Source organism: Diadema antillarum, unplaced genomic scaffold (assembly GCF_040938485.1).
Source record: "Diadema antillarum isolate AM-2024a unplaced genomic scaffold, OU_Dant_1.0 seq00000183_RagTag, whole genome shotgun sequence".
Lineage (NCBI taxonomy): Eukaryota > Metazoa > Echinodermata > Echinoidea > Diadematoida > Diadematidae > Diadema > Diadema antillarum.
The window spans coordinates 2,408,402-2,428,009 of record NW_027271250.1 but is presented as its reverse complement, the minus strand read 5'-3'; the positions used below and the strand labels follow the sequence as shown (position 1 = coordinate 2,428,009).

Sequence of the window (19,608 nt, the reverse complement as noted above, 5' to 3'; positions counted from 1 at the left end):
AGTTTTCGTACCTTATCCACCATGTTACAGTTGTATATCATTACTGGGCATTCCTGGCTATTTTGCAAATTATTGGCCTTTGACCTTGACCTTTCAACACAAAATCCTACCACTTAATGGAACAAGGTAAGCGCCGTAATGTGTCTCGCCCACAAACGCACAACACCTTTTTATTTTGTTCACAAACGGACCTATGGATCAAAAGTTAGTCCTGAGTCATAATTAAATGCACAGTACATTGGGCCCTAAAAGTTCATTGACACCTGCCTGTGACCTTGACCTTGCAGTGACCACCCACTCCCAACGGTACATCTACCATCAAAGTTTGGTCACAAATAGACTTACGGATCAAAAGTTAAGGCCGTGTCACACCAGCCTTGCGTGCGACTTGCAAAGAACAATTTTGACTACCCGGAGGTCCCCGTAGATATCCGCACGTGACAGTACCTAGCATGTATCTCAAAAGTAGTCGCCCGGAGGTGCGCACGCATATTTTTTTACCCGCAACCGTGTTTAGGCCCTGTCACACCTTCCCGGGCAAGCTACTCGGGCTTGTTACGTGTAGGGATTTTCTAGCATACCGGACATTCCTGAGGGCGGAAAAGGATTTGTGCGAGTCAGCGCATGTGTCTTACTTGCTGGACGCGTTATACTTGCGTGTATACTGTGTGACCTTTGTACCAGTCGCGTGGGGGCTGATAACTTAGTGAAGGAATTCCTCTAATGGAATGGCTGAAATCTCACAGAATTTCATTATCTTGGCTGCATACGGGACTGCGAAGTACCTGCGCGGGAATTGCCTGGGAAGTACTGCCGCTAAGGGTCTCCTACTGGCGTTCTGCGTGGACCTCTACGGGCATTCCCGCGACTCACCCGGAAAAAGTTTTGGTCATGCTCAAAACTTGGCTGCGGTTAAATCGGACTTGCGTGAGCACCTCCGGGCAACTACGCGCTAGATACTGTCAGGCGCGGACCAACTGCGGAGAGCTCCTTGGAGTAAATTTGTTTCCCCGCAAGTCAAGCCGCAGAAGTTCCCCCGTACGGTATGATAAGGCATGAATGAAAATTGCAAACATTCTTGTTCGCCCGCTGAAAATCTTCTACGTGCTGGAAACTACCTCCTCGCCAAAAGCCCGCGTTATGGTGTGACACGGCCTTTATGACCCATAATCAAAATGCGCAATAAAAACTTAACATTGGGCCCTAAAGTTCATTGACCCCTGTTTGTGACCTTTGACCTTGTGGTGACCATTTACTCCCCAAGGTACTGTAAAACACAATATATTCGCGGCACGAAATTTTCGCGAATTGGAGCCGACGGCCTTTTTTGTGGCAAGAAATTTTCGCGAATTGCCTCTTGCGTTCAATGCATACAGTGTAGATAAGAAATTTCGCGTGCATTTTAATTTCGCGAATCTTGGCGCTCGCAAAATTCGCGAAATTAAAATGCACGCGAACATTTCTCGTTTTACAGTACATCTACCATTCATGTTTGGTCACAAATAGACTTACGGATCAAAAGTTATGGTCCATAATCGAAACGTGCCCTAAAAACTGAACATTGGGCCCTAAAAGTTCATTGACCTCTGCCTGTGACCTTTGACCTTGTGGTGACCATCAACTCCCCAAGGGACCTCTACCATCCAAGTGTAGTCACAAATGAACTTATGGATCAAAAGTTATGACCCATAATCGAAACGCGCCCTAAAAACTTAACATTGGGCCCTAAAAGTTCATTGACCCCTGCCTGTGACCTTTAACCTTGAGGTGACCTTCATACTTTGTAAAAGGTAAAACTTTGTATGACCACTCTACCTTTCAAGTTTGATTCAAATTGAAGCCCAGAGTACAGTTATTCAAGTTTTTATAGCGTTACGGACAGACGACGGACGGACAGACACCGCAGGCGATCCCTTAGTTTCCCCTCACCTCCAGTGGGCTCGACAAAAACATGTAAAAGTAAGTTAAGTCATTTCTACCCTTTCACCAATTAACATTATCACTGTATATTCCTACACATAGATGAAATTACTGCTGATGGATTCAATTTTCAGCCAAGGTTTAGTAATTAATAACGTTTGACTAAGTGGGATTTTGCCCAAAAATCAATCAGCACATTGACAACCTATGGATGTAACACACATACTGTAAAGCAAGATATTTTCAAGGCAATGTAATTCCATTACAGTACCACTTGCTTAACAAGTTCACGTGTGTAGAATTAATGCATGCTTTCTTCTTTTATTCTGCTTCCATATGTACCCTGTCATGCATTCCTTATGAGATGATGCTACAGTATGTCATCAGTCTTGTTCACTGTGATTTGTTACGAATTTTTAAAATATTCATATTCCTTATCCTAATTATTATTATTATTATTTATTCGGCAATTCAATATACAATACAAGCTGACATAAAATACAAACAGAAAATCGTATTACATGATATAAAAATTGTGATGATTCCACGAGCATGCTGCTGGTTGCCAGGGGAGGAAAAGGCAAACTTAATCACCGAGGCTCGAGACCTTCCTCCCCGACCAGTGCATGCACCCAGAATCAGCTATATCAATGTAAAACAGATACAAAATATTATCAAATAATACATTATTACACAAAGATGCTCTGAATTCAAACACAAATATGACTAAAATTATAACTGAATATAAATGATGCCCTACCCTGACCTGATGGTGTTAGCTCATCCAGCAAAACTGGTGATTTGATATTCTTTCCACAAAAAAAAAAAAAAAACAAACATACAAATCACTGTACATTCTGTAATTCTGCACCCAGTATGACTAATTTATAGATATGTTTAAATGCAACAATCTGAAAATCATCCAGGTCTCCTTTAAACTGACTCTTCCCCCCTGCACGAACTGTTGTTGACTTAACATTGCCTACGATATACACTTGACTCCACTTAATAAAGTCCTGGGGACCGGCAGTTTTCTTTCGTTATAATATCAAAATTTTGCTATAACTGAACAAATAAACAATAAACAAGAGACCCGCAGGTCTAGCGCTCACTTGAGTATCGCAAGTTCACCTTTCACGCAGTCACTAATCTTAATTATTTACAGCTCTACCAAAATTTGACCAGGCATTCTCAAGTAGAAGATGAAAATGAACAATAAGGCCCCCCCCCCCCCCCCCCCCCCCCCCCCGGGCCCCCCGGGGTAGGGATGCTACCCCCTGCCAAGTTTGGTGAAAATCCATTGTGAGGTTTTCAAGAAGAAGATGAAAATGTACAATTTAGGCCCCCATTTGGACCTCCCTTTACTCCCCAAGAGGGGCACCACTGGATCTGCTATGAACAAACTTGAAACTACAGTAATTAATGTACTAACTCATAGTATTATCTTAGCTCTATCACTTCTGATTCTAGAGAAGATTCCTTAATTTTGGGAGGTTTGGGCCCCTTGGGGCCCTCCAGGTGGGACATGGTGGCCATTTGAACAAATTGACATCCTATGCCCCTAGGGATACTACCTGCCAAGTTTGGTTAAAATCGGTCATGGGATTCTCAAGAAGAAGATGAAAATGTACAATTTAGGCCCCATTAGGACCCCTCCCCACTACCCTCACTGGGTCCCAAGGGGGCACCCCTGATTCCGCCATGATCAAACTTGAAACTACAGTCATCAATGTAATAACTCATAGTATTATCTTAGCTCTATCACTTCTGGTTCTAGAGAAGATGATTTTTAAAGATTCCTTAATTTTGGGGGGTTTGGGCCCTATGGGGGCCCCCTGGGTGGGGCAGGGTGCCCATTTTGACAAACTGAGATCCTTACCCCCTAGGGATACTACAATGTACCTGCCAAGTTTGGTGAAAATGGGTCATGGGGTTCTCAAGAAAAAGATGAAAATGTACAATTTAGGCCCCATTAGGACCCCTCCCCACCCCCCTCCCCTGGGTTCCAAGGGGGGCACCCCTGATTCCGCCATGAACAAACTTGAAACAACAGTCATCGATGTACAGTTGTACTAACTCATAGTATTAACTTAGCTCTATCACTTCTGGTTCTAGGGCAGATTTTTAAAGATTCCTTAATTTTGGGGGGTTTGGGCCCCCCTGGGGCCTTCTGGGCGGGGCATGGTGCCCATTTTAACAAACTGAGATCCTAACCCCCTAGGGATGCTACCTGACAAGTTTAGTGAAAATCGGTCTTGCGGTTTTCAAGAAGAAGATGAAAATGTAAAGAGTTTATGCATGCCGGATGCCGGACGCCGGACGAAGAACGATCGCAATAGCTCACAATAGCTAAAAAGCACAGAGTGGATAACTTTGCAGCCTGAATTTTTACTGCGTTGTAACTGGAATGTCACTGCAGCCGTGTTCGTCATTTAACAGGAGTACACTGTAGAAACAGTACACTTGTATGCCAAGTAAAAAAAGAAAGTTTCTTGTCCAGATTTATGGAGAGAGGTGAATGCAAGAGGTCTTGACTATTTGACATCTTACTTTCTTTTTTTTTATCTGAAGCCGCTGCACAGTGCAATGCACTCACGAGGTTTTCCAGAGAATCTCTACTGGGTTACACATGTATACACAGGCTTCAAGAAAATGCCCATAGCATTGCATAGATATAAGGAAAATTGTGAAATTTTGAGGAGTTAACCTTGGCCTTTGACCCATAACCCCAAAATTTCCAAGAGAATCACTATCAGGCAGTACATACATACACTTTGTATACAATGTACTGAGTTCTATTAAAAAACCTTGAACCACTTCTGAGATACAGTAGGGGAAAAAAAATGTTTTTTAGCATTTTCATTTGACCCTTGACCTCCCTGCCCAAAACTTTCTCTAGAGAATCCTTATTGGGTAATACATGATACAAGATATCTACGAAATGTTAAAGTGTATTAGCACGGAGAGATCAATATCCTTCTAGTTTTAACATACTGTGTACAGTCTAGTTGTTGATTGAAAATGGCAGAAAATACATTGATTGGATTTAGCAATACCACACAGGTCACATAAACTGTAAATCACAATAAAGACAAGATGTACAATGTATACAGCACACTGAAATGTGTAAATATCAATTGATATCACAGAAGCATTTAGAACCTCACAGAATGGAAAGAATGCTAGGAACATTGAAGATATGAGATAACACTATTACTAGATTCTAGTATATACAGAGTACAAAACTGTGTTAGCACCCTAGACATCAGTTCAACTCATTTCAAGGTCTGTAACTCATGTTAAATCTACCAAGTTTTAGAGTAATTCTTCTTGTTTGTGGTACAAATGTAGGGTGCCTAAAATTTGTGGCAAGGGCAGTTTCAGTCGTTGATGAAATGCCCAATCAGGTGCAAGAGTGCTCTCACTTCCCGTAAGAACCCCCATTTTCAGAGCTACCAAGTCTCACGCATTCTGAGTGAGACTCAAGCATTTAGGGGTCGTCTCACGATCTCACGCATGGCACTCATTTTTCTCACGCATCGGGCAAAGTCTGCAATTTGGGCCCATAATGAGGATCATAGCTCAAAGGATTAAAGTGATAGTTACAATTGAAGGAATATTTTCCTTTTGTCTTTCAAAATAAGTAAAAAATAGTCACTTAGTATGCACCTGATCGCAAAAAATTGAAAAAGCTCCCTACCGTGGGAGGCCAAGGGGGGAAACCCCTCCCACATCCTCGCTTGTGCGCACATTCGCTCGCCTAGATGCCGAGTCATGAAAATCTCACTCATAAAATTTTTTTGAACTTGGCATCCCTGCATTTTTGTTACTCGGGCCTTACACTGTAGCATACTACAGCTGTATGCTCTTTAGCTGAAAAACACATAAACATCCCATAGGAAGCTTCTCAAGCCAGAAAGTTTGCAAAGTACACTGGTAAGTTACAAGGCTTATGGACATGTACATAGATATGCCCAGACATAAATATAATTGTGCTTTAGATGCCAATTTGAGTTAATGGGAGAGAGTAAGAGTGGCTTTCTATTCCCAGTCAACGCAAATACTCAAAATGAACGATTTCACAAGATTTCTTAGGGAAGCCACAAACAGAGCTGTGATAGAGGATGCATGCTACTATGTGCATCAGATGGCATATCCCACATGCTTTCATCACATGCGCGCAATCTGCTGGTGCTGCTACAGTGTATGTAAGAAATTGTGTAACCTCGAGCTATGACTGGATCAGAAAATTGGATCGACAAATTTGCCGAGATATCGGTATTGGATTGGAAATCAGCGAAATAATCGCAACACATTTTGGCGTGTTTTGCATTACAAAAAAAAAAATCTTTACTGCCATGCTCTGAAAATCAATCGTTCTCAAAGTCTGATTTGCAGTACTACTGCTTACGGTGCGATTCATGCTTGATTCATATTTTCTTAAACCAAATTTTCTAGATTCATTTTTGTTTGGTGGCTGAAAATTACAAGCATTAACTACTCTACTGCACACTTGCTTTCTAAGCAATGACCAAAACTTACATTGTGTAGTGACAGTGAGAAGATTCGTTCAATCTGAGAGTGAAAAGATTTGTTCAATCTGAAAGTGAAATAATGTTCGTCTATATTCCAAAACTTTGTTATTCTTGATCACAAATATTCAGTATACTTGTTAATTCGAAAATGAAATAGGGTTCATTAATCTGAACATTTGTGGCGATATTCTGAAGTGACGTTTGTTATTTTGAAAGATTAATAGACCGAAAAGTAAGTACAATTCGTCATTGAATTTTCAAGTGCACACTTACAAATTTAATTTCATTTCCGGATTAACAGACCTTGAAATGGAAAAAAAAACAACCTAATTTACGGATCGATGAACCTTCTCAATATTACAATACAATCGAATTTGGCTTTCGGATAAGCGAACCTTTGAAATAACCTTTTTTTTTCCATTTTTTTGACTAACAAACTTCATCCTACGGTAAAACTTACCTTACTTCATTTATGGATTAAACGAACCTTTGGAAATAAAATAACGAACTTCGTTTCATTTACAGATAAACAAACCTTCAAAAAAACTAACATTCTTTTTTTTTCAGACTAATGAACCACTTTGAACTAAAGAAACTTCAAAATATCAAACTTCATTTCATTTTGGGATCAAACAACCTTTCAAAATTACGAACTTTTTTCCATTTTCAGACCAACGAACCTTCGAAATAACTAACCTTGTTTCATATTTGGATTAAGCAAACCTTTGGAACAGCAAACCCTTATTTCATTTTCAGATTAACAGACCTTCGAATCAGCAAATAAGGATGTAATCGTTTGTTACCTTTTTTTTCATTATTAATAATTTCTTGAAGTTACATTGCAACACATGTTGTGTTGTCTTTGATTCCTGTGATTCTGGCGAACTCTCTATCAAGAACGCACATGGGAAAGAGCCACGCATGCCTACACTCAGAGTTTCGGGTTTGCAGTCTGTCAGTCTTGACTGTTTCTCTGTTACCGCTTTCCTTTTAGCTGTGTAGGGAAGATCTATCTACACATGAAGCTTCATCAACATCCCAGAAGCGAAGCGTTGGAGTGATAGTTGGGAAAAACTACAACCTTGTGGTGCCCAGAGACTACTTTTCTTGGAAAGAATGCAGCCAGTGCTTGCTTGCATGTGAGATGGAAAAATGATTAGAGCTCGTTGCACTTTTTGCTCGATTTATGACCATGTTGTCATTGATGTCTGTTAGACCTCTTTTGAGGACAAGGTCTGTGAAACAGGTCCATGTGGTGAAAATCTATAGCTTGCACATGCTTGGCAAAGTAGCACATTACTCAACAATATACCAATTCTTTTCAAAGCGTGATCATCACTGATCGGATGATCTGTTACCCACTAGTTATTATACCCTACAAGTGCTGTAGCCTCTTATCCACCTATTGTCTCATGCCACAAACTGCAACACTCCCCTGCCGCAAAATCGGACACCCTGATGCTAACCTGCACATACCAGTTTATACCCTGCTGCAAATAGGGACACAAAGACCGCACATCAATTGAGCCACTCTTGAGCATGCGAATCGCTATCAGATAGTACACTGTACATGAACTGATATGGGTATCCTAATCATGCATCCTGATCATGCATGTTGAGCGAGTTGCAATTGTCAAAGTCATTAAACAATTTAGAGGTTCTAGTGATCATGGTGATTGTATTATTTCTCCCGACTTAGATTCAGCGAGGATAGACGATTATAAAAGGGGGTCAAAGTGTTTTGTCGTTTCATATGCTGCAAACTGGGATATAGGCCCTGACCCACTTTCGCACTTCGACTCAGAATGGGCTTTCCTACTACAGCGGATAGAGTCTGTATAACAAGTGCGATTCTTGTTAATATTAATGCATACAGGATCTTACTTTTTTTTCAGGTTTACTTTGCATTTTCAGGGCTAGAATAAGCCCACCAGTATTCGGCCACCTGCCAAAATTCGGTCACTTATCACAAATCACAAGCCAGCCAATTCTTTTGTCACAACACACGCATACCGTCGCTGGGGTGACATGACCTTGCATCTCAAATTTTGGTGAAAATGACTTTTTTGGATCAATGGTCAGATAATCAGTTAAGTAATGTCCTGTCCAAATCCTAGCTGTCTTTCCCCCAAAATGGAGCCACCATGGCATGCCAAAGGAAAGGCTATCCCATTTGATACACTGTCATATATACTAGTAGTGCTTTGGCCGCCTTGGTCTTTTTGCTCTCCTGAACATTTAGATATACTGTATCAAATTATTTCACATACTGGCACTGTTATTCACAACAGGAAAGTCCCTCAGTTATCTCTAAAAGTCTATCAAAAATAAATCGATGCAACCTTTTCAAAGCGTGCAGGAATTAAGTTCAGTGTTAAAGAATCAGGGTCGCTGATAAAGCACTAAAAATGGAGAAATATGGCGTTCTGTTACAAGATTTTTCGCTTAGCGCAAGCTCAGGGTGTGATGGTATACGCCAAACCCCCCCCCCCCATATCTCAGTATGTGCCGATGCAGTGACTTAACCCTAAAAAGGACGGGGGGGGGGGGGGGGGGGGGGGTTTGAATCAACCCCCCTCGACATTTTTCGAGACTATTCCGCCGTGCGGAAACTTTTGACCGTGCCGTTCGCAGACTTTTTACTTTCAAGTCTCGCGCATCTTTTGACACCATTTTCGCGAAAATCGCGCATACCGTTACGACGCTGCACGACCTTTTATACAAGCCTGTCAGACCAAAAATGGCTCAAAAACGTGATTTTGTGTATAAAGTCTATGCAAATGGAGTTTTCTCACCTTATTCATAAAGATATGATTATTTTCACTTTCATAGGCTGAAATTAATTTTAGCATAATTATGCTTGAAAAAGGTTCTGTCATAAATTCTGTAAAAAAATAATGATAAAACAAAAAGTCGAAAAACAAGGAAATACATAAGAAATTCATAAAACAATAAAATACATAGGAAATTAAGCTTGATACCAGATTTTTTTTTTCAAGTACATTGTTAGGAATGCTACAAAGAATGTTATCACCAAAAATTAGGATTCTAGGAGCTTTACTTTCTGATTTAGAGCAATATGTATGATTTTATGCATATATTACCATAATTAACTAATATAATGAAAATGTCAATTCCTTTTCATACAATGTGGTAGATTACGGCACAAGTAATACATGTGCCAATTTTCATGGCAATTGCGCGATCGACGGCAGAGATCTGGGGGGGGGGGTTCGAATCAAATCCCCCTCGGCCACAGAACACCCCAAATAGCCCAGTCTGGTTAGGGTTAAAGGGGTCGTACGGTTTTGGTTGAGACCTAATTTCAGGTTTCTAACATTTTTGGTGAGATAACGAGAAACCTCTACTTAAATATGAAAGAGCATGTAATTCCATGAGGAATTCGATGTTTATTTGATGAAAATTGGTTTTGAAATAGCTGAGATATCCAAAACAGAGCGATTCTAATAAGTGTGACACACACTTTATTACGATCGATTTGTTTTACTTTGTTTTTGGATGTTTCAGTCATTCCAAACCTGATTTTCATCAAATAAACTTTGAATTCCTCTTCATTCCAAACCTGATTTTCATCAAATAAACTTTGAATTCCTCTTCATTCCAAACCTGATTTTCATCAAATAAACTTTGAATTCCTTGTGAAATGGTATGCTCTGTACTATTTTATATGTGTTTTCTTGGTATCTTGCAAAAAGTTAAAAGCCCAATTCTCATCCCCACCAATACTGTACCATCCCTGAGGTTGAATGCAAATGCCGACATGCGCTGCATGCCAGAATTCTTCCACCAAAGGGTGCCTCACTCTCCCCGATGCAACTTTGCACCAACAAGTTATGGCGCGGCGCATTTTTCAGCATCCCTGAATGCGCATTGAAATTGAACACGCATATCGCGCGACCAAATTCTGGCTGGGGTCGTTGGATTCTGGTTGGTTATCACAGCAATATCGATCTTTATTTTTGGATTTAAAACAAATTCTAGGATGTAAAAGTAAAAAAAAAAATTGATATGAAATAAGTTTGATGTATTTAACATACATACACTGTAGGGTCTAGATTTCTACATTTTTGTATACAATTTTGTATATAGACCCCCTAGTCTATATCTATTAACACTATTTTAATTGAAAAAACCTGAAGTGGCCAAACTCAATGTCTAAACCAATCTACCGTACAATTAACGCAATCATACATAAAGAAAGGGCAAAGTCAAGGAAATGAGGTCTAACCACATTACTGGTCAACTGTGATAGTCTGTGTGTAACACGCATCTTGATACTAAATGACAGGAAGATCTTGCAATTGTCTCATCCACACATGAACAAACATTAGATTCTAGAGGTTTTCAGAATCCTGTAAAAATAGGAGCTTGAGCTAAATGTCCGAGGGTAATCTTGGTAACCATTCTGGCAACTTCGAAATGCAATAAATATGTTTACCGTTTAGAAATCTAACGTTAGGGATCTAGTGACTAACTACACTAGTAACAAGTAGCTAGATTCTAGACCCATTATTGATCTAACAAGTAGATATCTAGACATCGTGGTGTGCTGAAAATTACTTACACAAAATATAACGACAGAGGTGTTTGTGCCACGCAACTGCCATTTAATGCGATCTGAACAATTTGTCAAATCTAGAATCTAGGCAGGATTGTTCATATGTAGCACAAACTCTTGTTGACTCCAGCTCTGTGGATGTGTTGTCTGTTGAGATGAAGGTATTAGCGGCACTCTTCTGTTCTACTGTTCCACCACCACTGCTGCTGTAGGGTGGCTACTTTCGTCAGTTTGCAAAAGTCACACAGCAACAAGGCAAGGCTGATCTGACACAGAGAGCCTCAAGCCAGGTTGTGTGGAGCTTTCAAGCTGCCGAGTGCTGACGCGCTGGCCTGGGATCCGAGTGTCCGACTTCCAAGACCATGAAGACTGATGTAAAGAACCTATCGCTGGAAATGCAGAACTTTACGTCCCACGCACGATAAGCGCTGTGGCGTGGCACACAATATGGAGGAGTCAACGTTTCGAATCATTAGCTGCCCGTGTTTCGCTTCACTCACACAGTCTCAATTCATCACCAGTGATCACGGAGAGTTGTATCTTGTAAATGGCCGGCCGGCTAGTTCACCAGGCCAGGGCCAAGAGACCTCAAATATACCTAGCTAATCTGAATCACTTACGCCGAGTTCACTGAATGTTGTCTTCCTTCAACCAGAGTTGTAGAGTGTCTCTAAGCATGCACAGTTCAGCTTCAGAATGGGTATGGTTGTCCAAAATTCCCAAGGACAGTGACGACCGCCATGTTGGTAAAGCTCATGGGTTGATACGTTGTACGTGCGTCATATGTTGGTACCGCCGTACACAAGTTACGTTCGTACTTGTGTAGATCAATGCCTGGATTATATGCGCGTATAAGTGTATGCAGCCAACAGCCTAAAACTTATTTAAGTGCAAGTGCGAAGCCTTTTCAAATGTCCATCGCTTTCAGAGTTAAGACAGTCAAAGTGCTTCAGAATCCAGTTTGAGTTATTACTGAAATGTTCGTAAATAGATAGGTGATATTTTCGTTAAGTGTATTGCCACAAAAACGCAGATTAATAACGATTTTCACAAGTTTTTCTTTAATTTCCCAATGATAGACTCTTACAATTGGGGCACACACACACGAAACTAGGGAAACGCACGCGCGGCGGGCGTGCGCCAAACGTTCTTGCGTACCCGGTACCCGCCGTGCATGCGAGTATCATGCATAGCATGGTACGGTGAGTGCAGTGCGACGTGCGGCAGCGGCCGTGTCGCCAGCTAGCTCTACGGACGGATGCAGCGTATTGTATCGATCAACGAGAACTAAGAAGTAGTTTGTAAATTGTATAATATGATAAAAATATGCATAAAATGGGAGTTTATAGATTAAAACATATTTTAGGAAATAATGGTGAATTGAAATGTGATAGATATTTTAGAGATTTAGGCTAAGGAGTAAAAGATATTTTTTATTTGTTAAGACGTATTTATGAAAGTATACCGGTGGTTTGGAGGAGAAATATGAGAGAAAAAGAAAAAGATATTTTGGAAACTGATTTTATTATAGGAGGGAAAACAATTGACATTAGTAATTTAAGATCAAAGCAAATGTATTTGCAATTTCTTAAGGAAAAAGAAAGTGCAGCACCGATTTTTGATAGAATTAAACGAAATTATGGGTTTTCTGTTAAGGAGATAGAAAATATAATGTACATTAAATAGCCGATTACGAGAGTTTCAATTCAAACTGGTGCACGGTATTGTTTATACAAATCGTCATCTTTTTCGGTTCGGTTTTGTTGCAAGCAACTTAAAATTCTCTTTTTGTGAAAAAGAAGATGAAACATACAAACATTTACTTTGCACTTGTGAGCATGAGAAATTAATCTGGAAATTATGTAAGAGAATGATAGATGAAGTTGATTTAAAAAATTGTGCTTGGGAAGAAATTCTGTTCGGGAGGAAGGAGGGCAATATGGGAAAACACTTATTGTTAAATCATACTTCAATTTTGGCTAAATATTTGATTTTTAAAAGTAGAGAATATGGAAAGCCGCCTACATATAATGAAATAACAAATGATATATTAGAGGATAGATTTGAGGAAAAGAAATTAGCATCAATGAGGGGAACTTTAACCATTCATTTCAGTAAATGGGAAAATTTGAAAGTATAAAGACAAGTATGGAAGGGCCCGGAGCCAGATGTCCACGGGGAAGGGGGAAGGGATGGGAAGGGTACTAGTAGTTGGGAGGGGAGGAGGTATGTATAGGAAGAATGGTTTGATGGGTGTATTGGTTTATAATCGCGGGGGGGGGGGGGAGGGGGGGGAGGGGGGGTTATAAAAGGGGAATATCGATTCCATTTTTGTGTGTGTGTGTAGAGATCGATGACGTTTCAAGTATTTTTTTTTTTTAATGAATGTACTGTCTTGCTGAAAGTACAGCTCGATTTGATTTTAACGAAAGTAAGTGAGCAGTGTATAATGTTTTTTTTTTTTTTTCCGGTGCATTGTATATTCTTTACGAATGTACTGTTTTGCTGAAAGTACAGCTTGGCCTGATTTCACTATAATTGTGTTATGCTGAATCGTGGATTTTGTAATATATGTGAGTTGAGTTATCATGAATTTGTTTCGAATATGGAATTAATAAAAGGTTATGGAAAAACAAAAGTATTGTGCGCCAGCACGAGGTACTTCTACGCTCTTTGGTATCGATAGCAGCCACAAGTAGGCGTGTAATTTTTTTTTTTTTTTTTTTTTTTTTTTTTTTTTTTTTTTTTTTTTTTTTTTACACCCGTCTGTTGCGCGCGTTGTTCCCGGATTATCGCTAAAAACGGCAAAAGACCGGCTGAATTGTCAAGACTGGCATGCAAACCTTTAACCTGCGATCGTTTCAAACTGGATTTCTACTAACCACGTACAGTTCCGTCACATGAAATTGAAATTGGAATTGAAACAGTACACATTTTCATTTTTCCGAAAATAAAGATTCCGTTGAAAGAACAATAAACATAATTGCCTAAATTAATCAAATTTGCATTTTTTTTTTAAATCAAGCCCTGATACCAAATTGATATGTAGGCTATATTGACGGTTTTCTCACCATCCATAAATGAACTCAGCACCCCAAATAGCCCTGCAGTACAAATTTTCATAGGTCCAAACGCATGATATCACGATGAAATAAAATAATAGGATGTTTTACATACAATAATTGAAATCTGCCTAATTAGGCACTATGAGCACATTTCTGATCAAATGATATTCATAATCGGATGGACTCAGCACCCAAATATTATCCCACTATACAAATTTTCAGTGATCCAATGCACTCCCACCAATAAAAAAAAAGAGGAAAATATCACATTTGCAAATTAGTTACATTTGCAAAATAAGCACTGATATCAATAGAACGTGCAAGTTTCTGACTTGGCAACATTCATGTTTGGATTCAGCACACAAAATTACCCACTGTATATACATTTCATAACAGGTGGTGCCTTTTACAGACTACGAAACTCAAAAACTAGACTGATTTTTCCATGTCATCCCAAATGGTCTAATAGGTGTAAAAAGTACTTTCTATGATACCGGTGAACTTACAAGTTACAGAGGAAATCTACCCCAAAAATAGATAAACTTCATGACAAAGAGAAGAAATATTCCGTACAGAATGATACAAAGATGGCAAAAATTGAATAAGGAATAAGGATACAGAAGATTGACAATTTGAAATTTCACCCTTTTTTTTTCCTCCAGATTCTTTTAAAGCAGAAATTTATAGAAAATCTAGAAATATGACAAGTTTGATATCTACGGAAAGCAAAGAAGCTATAGTTAATTATACTGGATATCTTTTAGACGATGTAACTTACCCCCAAACTGTTTTTGAGATTGAAAAAACACCCAATTTCCATGACCACGTATAAATAGCTCCGTTCGCTACAAGAAACATCGGATTTGAGCGACGTCACCAAAATGTTTATGAGCTGATTTGCCGTACGGCTTTTTGAGACCCGCTCATGGCAAAACCCGAAACTTCTCGGCATTTTTCTGGTTTTAATTTTCTAGTTTCTGATTGATATCAACAACATTTCGAAATACAACCTACAAAATGTGGAATTTTGAAGAGAAAAGTGGGATGTCAATCTCAAAAGTTGGCCAAAATCTTATTCCAAATATGGTCATGGCATGATGTCATGCTACTCACTTTCATTCATAAATTCGTCTGAAACATGCGTAAGTTTATGCAAATCGTCTCCCTTGCATTATCAATTGCACAAGAAATTTTTAAAAAATAAGAAAAAATCGAATGTTTCTTTGTGAATTACAGTGTAAAATGATAATGAACAAAATCAGATTGTATCAAATGCGTTTGTGACTTTTTCTACACATCGGCGCACGAACTTGCTGCGTAACCTGCTCTTGGTGCTCAGTTGGATTGCGATGATTTTAATGAATTATTTTAGCTGTGATTTTCTGATGCACGCGCTACAAGGAGTTCTTTATTTTTCTCCCTATTGTTTCCTCAAACTTCAACGGGATTGTGATGATTTTATGAATTATCATTCGGCTGTAATATTTATGATGCACGCGCCAAAAGTGGTTGAAAATGTGTCCTGTGTTTTTCTCCCAATAATCTCTTTGCATTTCATACATGCGTTCTTAAAAGGTATAGGCCTACTATACGACACGGCCAAATTCACGATCCTTTTAGCGCCTATTTCCGATACAATATCCGCGGGATTGCGATATACGGCTGTAATATTTTGTGATACACGCACCAGAAGGATTGAAATGCGTTCCTTATTTTTCTCCCGATAATCTCTTCGCATTTGTGCATGCGTTTTCAAAATTATACACTGCATGCAGGGCCGAATTCGAGATTCTTTTTGCGCCTATTATTGTTTACTCAAATTTCAACGGGATTGCGATAATTTCATGAATTACTATTCGGCTGTATAATCTATATGATGCAAGCGCCAAAAGGGGTTGAAAATGTGTCCTTTATTTTTCTCCCGCTAATCTCTTCCCATTTCGTGCGTTCTTAAAATGTATACGACACGGCCGAATTCACGATCCTAAATTTTTGCGCCTATTTCTACCTCAAATATCAGCGGGATTGTGGTGATTTCATGAATCTTCGGATGTAATCTTTTGTAATGCACGCACGCACCAGAAGGGTAAAAATGTGTTTTTTTATATTTCTCCCGATAATCTCGTCGCATTTGTGCATGCGTTTTTGATAACCAACACGGCACGCAGGACTGAATTCAAGATCCTTTTTGCGCCTATTATTTCCTCAAATTTCAACTGGATTGCGTTTATTTCATGAATTGTTATTCGGCTGTAATCTTTTATGATGCACGCACCAATGTGTCCTTTATTTTTTTTTTCTCCTCTATAATCTCTTCGCATTTCGTACATGAGCTTTTGAAAGGTGTACGACGCGGCCGAATTCATGATCCTTTTTGGGACGATTTCTACCGCAAATATGTAAGCGAGACTGCGATGATTTCATGATTTTTTTTTCTCCCTAGTATTATCTCTTCACATTTTGTGCATGCGTTCTTAAACAGTATACACGGAAGGGCCGATTTCGTGATCCTTTTTGCGCCTTTATTCATTATGAGACCATTCTGAAAGAATGAAAATACATTTGTATTCATTTGTGAAATGACTGTGTAAAATGAAAATGAACGCAATCAGATCCATTTACTGTATCGCTGAATATCGAATATGTTTTTACCTTTTATAAAAATCGGGACAAGGAACCACATGTAGGGTAGTTCTAACCTCGTCATGTCAACTGCCAGGGTGCTGCGCGCGAAGCCGGGATCGGATCCATCTTGCGTTAAAATCATGAGTAAAATGACCCAGAAATGCGTGCGCTTCTGTCAATGCTTCTTGTCTGGCATGACCGCCGATCAAGCAAACGAACAAACAAAACGGGGATCGGGGAATGACATGCATTTCAACAGTTACATTGTTTCCTGGTCATCTCGGACCGGTAACTTCTGGATTTCCTGAAAAAGTTACCGATCCGACTGTGACTTTTACCGGTCTTTGACCGTCGGACCAGCGCCAGTGTGCAGCCCTGTATATAGTTTGTGAGGCAAATTTTACATTTCCTAAAGCTGAAATATGAGTTGTTGTTTTTTTATTTCTGTATATGAAATGGATGTGAGAGCATGATATCATCAACTTGCTCATTTGAATTTTCAAAAGGACTGGTCCAAAAATTAGATATTTTTCAAAAAATATAACTTTTCAAAATGTCATGTCTTCCTTAATTAACCCTTATCCAATTGTCATTTTTGTATCGTTCTGTGGGGAATAGTTTTTTTTTCTTTCTTTAAAGTTTAGTTATTTTTGGGATGGATTTCATTAAATGTTCAGATGTTTGTCGAGGCTCACATGTGTTCATACATGTGCTGCATTCTATGGGGTGCCAGGTATCTCATGGCCTATTTCGTTACAAAATCAGTCATTTCGTCAACGAAATGGTCAACAAAATGATTAATGAAATGATTATTTCATCGACGAAATGTTGTCACTTCGTCATGCAAATCATTGGTCTTCTCGCATTTTTTTTTTTTGGGGGGGGGGGGTGGGGAATGTGGAGGGGAATGTTGTCATTTCGTTAACTCGCACAAACCATGGGTCTTCTTGCATTATTATTATTTTTTTTTTTTTGGGGGGGGGGGAGGGGTGCATTCCCATTTTGCAACCATCCCCCCTTCCCCTTCGCGATTTGAATATCAATAACAAGTCAAGAAATGTTTTCCAAAAAAAATGTGGGATTTCAAAATGTCATATCTTTCTGTTTTCTTTTCAATTTTTTTTTTTTTGCCATTTTTGTATCATTCTGGAGGGAATCTTTTTTTCTCTTTAATTTGAAGAATGTTTGTTTTGGGGGGTGGATTTCTTCTTTAACACGGGGGTCGAGGCTGACTGGTTTAAAGTGCAGGCAGGGCTTGTGTCTAACTCTCAAAAGAAATGGAAGGAAAAAAGCTCGGCAACCCTGGATTACTCAAGGTCTTATATGTTCTATTCTCACTCGAAACCGTCTTTATAAAATATCTCTGAGAAAACCTACTCCTGAAAACGTGAAAAGGTACAAAATATATAGAAATAAACTAACTACTTTGATTCGAGTTTCACGTAAATCATATATTTCGAATAAACTCGAATCTAATAAGGATGATAAAAGTGCTCTTTGGGGGACCGTTAATGAAATACTGAAAAAGAAACCTACGGAATTTCCTGACAGCATTACTCATAACGATAATGTTATTACCAATCCTGACCAAATTGCAAATATTTTTAACAATTTTTTTGTTAATGTTGGTCCTTCTTTGGCAGCATCTATTCCCATAAATGATATAAAGAATGATAAAGATTATTTATCTGAAAGTAATCAAAATTCTTTGTTTTTTACTCCAATTAATGAATCGGAAATTATTGATACTGTTCGATTTTTGAAATGTAGTAAATCCTGTGGGCCTGATAACTTAAGTGTGAATTTGTGGAAAAAAATAATTTACCCCCTAGCAGCCCCTCTCACCCATATATTCAATCTATCCCTACTCAACGGAAAGTATCCATACTCCTTCAAAACGGCCAAAGTTGTCCCCATTTATAAAAGAGAAGATCCCTTAATGGTGAAAAATTACAGACCCATTTCATTGTTACCTGCAATATCGAAAATTTTAGAAAAAGTAGTTTACAAGCGTCTCCACTCGTTCATGATTGATAATGAAATATTGAATGCGAATCAGTTTGGTTTTAGGAAAGGATTTTCTACCGATTATGCTATAATTAAATCTGTTGATAATATCATTGATGCGCTTACTAAAAAGGAGCACATAATTGGAGTTTTTATGGATCTTAGTAAAGCGTTTGACACTATTGATCATGACATTTTACTTGAAAAATTACATAATTATGGTGTGAGAGGGATTACTCTGTCGTGGTTCAGAAGTTATTTAAGTCATCAAAAACAATATGTTGCATTTACATCCACTCACTTAACATATTCTAACGTGTCATGCGGTGTCCCTCAGGGATCTACCCTCGGGCCCCTATTGTACTCTTTTTGATTTATATTAATGATATTATCAACTCCTCTCCTCGTTTAAATTTCATCTTATTTGCAGACGACACCAATGTTTTTTATTTCCACAAGGACATTGTAACACTGGTTGATACATTAAATACGGAATTAAGCAACATCTCGAAATGGTTTAGAAGTAATAAGCTTTCATTGAATATTGATAAGACATGTTTTATACACTTTCATACGTTGCAATCCCAACCCACCCTTCCTCAAAGCATTTTTATTGATGATATAAACATTGCTGAGAAACATTCAACCAAGTTCCTAGGAGTGACCCTAGATAGCAATCTAACTTGGAATACTCATGTTCAGAATATTACAACAGCAATATCTAAAGCAACTGGTGTTTTAAGAAGAATAAAATATTTAATCAATGATCAAACTTTAATCATGTTATATAACACTTTATTTTTACCATATGTAATGTACTGTAATATTGTATGGGGCAACAGTAGCAAAACAAAATTGAACACAATTTTTCTTCTCC

General features: G+C 38.8%; 1 protein-coding gene across 2 annotated transcripts in view; it reads right to left on the bottom strand.

Annotated features, from left to right (window-relative positions):
- The window catches only part of LOC139728562 (uncharacterized), a 30,935-nt gene extending 18,813 nt beyond the window's left edge, over positions 1–12,122 (bottom strand). For both annotated transcript variants that reach the window (XM_071639500.1, XM_071639501.1), the window contains exon 1: positions 11,041–12,122. The gene's annotated coding sequence lies outside the window, so the exon portion shown is untranslated. The remainder of the gene's footprint in view (positions 1–11,040) is intronic.
- Positions 12,123–19,608: the final 7,486 nt, after the last annotated feature.